Below are 3,089 nucleotides of genomic sequence, written 5' to 3'. Positions count from 1 at the left end.
AATAACGTTTTGCCATTTGTGCACCCAGGTTCGTCGTTGAGTACACGATCGCAGGTGCTCCTGCCTGTGATGCAGCGTCAAGGGTAACCGCAGCCATGGTCTCCGAGCTAATAGTCCATGCTGCTGCAAACGTCGTCGAACTATTCGTGCAGATGGTTGTTGTCTTGCAAACGTCCCCGTTTGTTGACTCTGGGATCGAGACGTAGCTGCACGATCCGTTACAGCCAATGCGGATAAGATGCATGTCATCTCGACTGCTAGTGATACGAGGGCGTTGGGATCCAGCACGGCGTTCCGTATTACCCTACTGAACCCACCGAGTCCATATTCCGCTAACAGTCATTGGATCTCGACCAACGCGAGCAGCAATGTAGTGATACGATAAACCGCAATCGCGATAGGCTACATTCCGACCTTCATCATAGTCGGAAAGGTGTTGATACGCATTTCTCCTCCTTACACGAGGCATCACAACAACGTTTCACCAGGCAACGCCGGTCAACTGCTGTTTGTGTATGAGAAATCGGTTGGAAACTTTCCTCATGTCAGCACGTTTTAGGTGTCGCCACCGGCGCCAACCTTGTGTGAATGCTCTGAAAAGGTAACCATTTGCATATCACAGCATCTTCTTCCTGTCTGTTAAATTTCGCGTCTGTAGCACGTCATCTTCGAGGTGTAGCAATTATAATGGCGAGTAGTGTAAAAGCCCGTACGAATGTGACTTGTGAAGAGTGGAATGATAGGCCCATTATACACACCGATGACACCGTGTTACATGCCCTCCGGCTGATGAATTTCCTCAAGTCTGACACGAAGCAATTAACATCACTATCAAGAGACTAACAGTGATGTTGCGAAATTTGGTGCAAAGCTCATACTGGAAATGCCTACCGACCAATACGAAGTGCAAAGGATGAAAAGAGGACGGCCGATATCGACAAGGTAGAGATAATTTGTTCTCCCAGACTGTTAAATGCGTCGAGGTGTGGATATCAACTCAGAATCGAAACAGTTAACACTGTGCTGCCTTTCAGCCCCACCAAAACGGAAAAATTCAGTCTTGACGACGTTGCGTCCACTGCCTCACAGATTTACTCTGCGTGAAGTCGGGAGGCGAGAACAGCTGACACAGCTTTGTGAAGACGTGAAGTACAATTTTTCTCAACATGACAATTGTCTAACGAAAATATCATTGAAAGTGATTGCAATAATTATCACTTATTGCGATTTGAATTGTATTATAAGTAAACATTTAGTACATAACAAAATTAACTTCAAGCACAAACTTAAATCGTTATACTTGCTAGACAACTGCTTCTACTCAACAGAATTTTTAAAAATGTATATAAGGTGTCTGTGTTGATGTATTTGACTGTAGTTAAGTGTAATCACAGCATAAAAAAGAATTAGTGGTAGAAATGACTAATGAAAAGACTTTCCTAAAAATGGCCAGTAAGTTGTCATATATTTCGCTGTTAACAGGAATTATGAGTGTAAATTAATGCGTTCGACATTACAGTGACAGACCGTAATTATAATCCATTGTCCGTCCCCGGTAGCTGAGTGGTGCCGGCACGGTAGCTCAGCGTGTTCGTGCAGAGGGTCAGCTGCCCTCTGTAATGAAAAAAAATCTGAGTTAATCGATCAATAACGAACCTAAACGGATGTCTTACGATGACCGCCCTGAGCAGATGCAACGAACAAAACGAGATTTTCTCAGCGTGTTCGGTCAGAGGGCTAGCTGTCCTCTGTAATAAAAAAACTGAGTTAATGGATCAACAACGAACTTAAAAGGGTGTCTTGCGACGTCCGCCCCGATCAGATTCAACGAACAAAAACGAACAAAATGAGACTTAGCCGGCACGGTAGCTCAGCGTGTTCGGTCAGAGTGTTACCTGCCCTCTGTAATAAAAAAAACTGAGTTAATCGATCACCAACGAACTAAAAACGGATGTCTTACGACGTCCGCCCTGAGCAGATTCAACGAAGAAAAGCGAACAAAATGAGATAAAAAAAAAGTGGTCAGCGCGGCAGAATTTCAATCCTAAGGGCCCGGGTTCGATTCCCGGCTGGGTCGGAGATTTTCTCCGCTCAGGGACTGGGTGTTGTCCTAATCATCATCATTTCATACCCATCGACGCGCAAGTCGCCGAAGTGGCGTGAAATCGAAAGACTTGCATCCGGCGAACGGTCTACCCGACGGGAGACCCTAGTCACACGACATTTTTTTTAATATTATAATCCATTGAACAAGCAAATAATTAAACATCATCTGCGAATAACTTCAGGGAATGATGACCAATAACATCGAAAACGACCGATATCTCAACAAGTAACAGTTACTATCATTTAGGGCCTTACCCAATTCGTGCCTTGAAAATGGTAGGGGCTTACATATGGAAATATCGGAACTTTTAGGAATTTACAAAGACAGTAACTTGTTCTCGAAAGAACAGTTATTGTTGATGACCGTGCAGCTTTTCCCTGAAATAAATGATGACTAACTGACAACCTCAGCTGCTGACAGGTGTTGTTGTTATACCTCGATGTGGACAGCTGAAAATGTGTGCCCCGACCGGGACTCGAACCCGGGACCTCCTGCTTACATGGCAGACGCTCTATCCATCTGAGCCACCGAGGACACAGATGAATAGCGCGACTGCAGGGACTTATCCCTTGCACGCTTCCCGTGAGACTCACATTCCCAACTGTCCACAATTCTACATATGTATTGTCCCTGCAGTCGCGCTATTCATCTGTGTCCTCGGTGGCTCAGATGGATAGAGCGTCTGCCATGTAAGCAGGAGGTCCCGGGTTCGAGTCCCGGTCGGGGCACACATTTTCAGCTGTCCACATCGAGGTATAACAACAACACCTGTCAGCAGCTGAGGTTGTCAGTTAATCATCATTTATTTTAGGAATTTATCCAGCTGCATTCTCGCGTGCTATTAGAGCATACAGAATGGCGGGAGAAATTTAACTTCTTGGGCAATATGTTGAACATTATAGTCTGCATAATTCAAATGATACAAAGTCCTGATCAAAGAGGCTAGGAAGTTCTCATTATTATGCACGCAACTGATATGTCG

General features: G+C 44.8%; 2 non-coding genes across 2 annotated transcripts; one reads left to right on the top strand and one right to left on the bottom strand.

The window, feature by feature from the left end:
* Window positions 1-2,567: 2,567 nt before the first annotated feature.
* Window positions 2,568-2,641, bottom strand: Trnat-ugu (transfer RNA threonine (anticodon UGU)). Its single transcript has one exon. It is a non-coding gene; the product is annotated as a tRNA-Thr (tRNA).
* Window positions 2,642-2,761: 120 nt separating this feature from the next.
* On the top strand, window positions 2,762-2,835 carry Trnat-ugu (transfer RNA threonine (anticodon UGU)). Its single transcript has one exon. It is a non-coding gene; the product is annotated as a tRNA-Thr (tRNA).
* Window positions 2,836-3,089: the final 254 nt, after the last annotated feature.

The sequence above is a fragment of the Schistocerca nitens genome, chromosome 1 (genome assembly GCF_023898315.1).
Source record: "Schistocerca nitens isolate TAMUIC-IGC-003100 chromosome 1, iqSchNite1.1, whole genome shotgun sequence".
Taxonomy (NCBI): Eukaryota; Metazoa; Arthropoda; class Insecta; order Orthoptera; family Acrididae; genus Schistocerca; species Schistocerca nitens.
The sequence above is the reverse complement of the archived record's forward strand: the minus strand, read 5'-3'. Positions and strand labels throughout refer to the sequence as shown.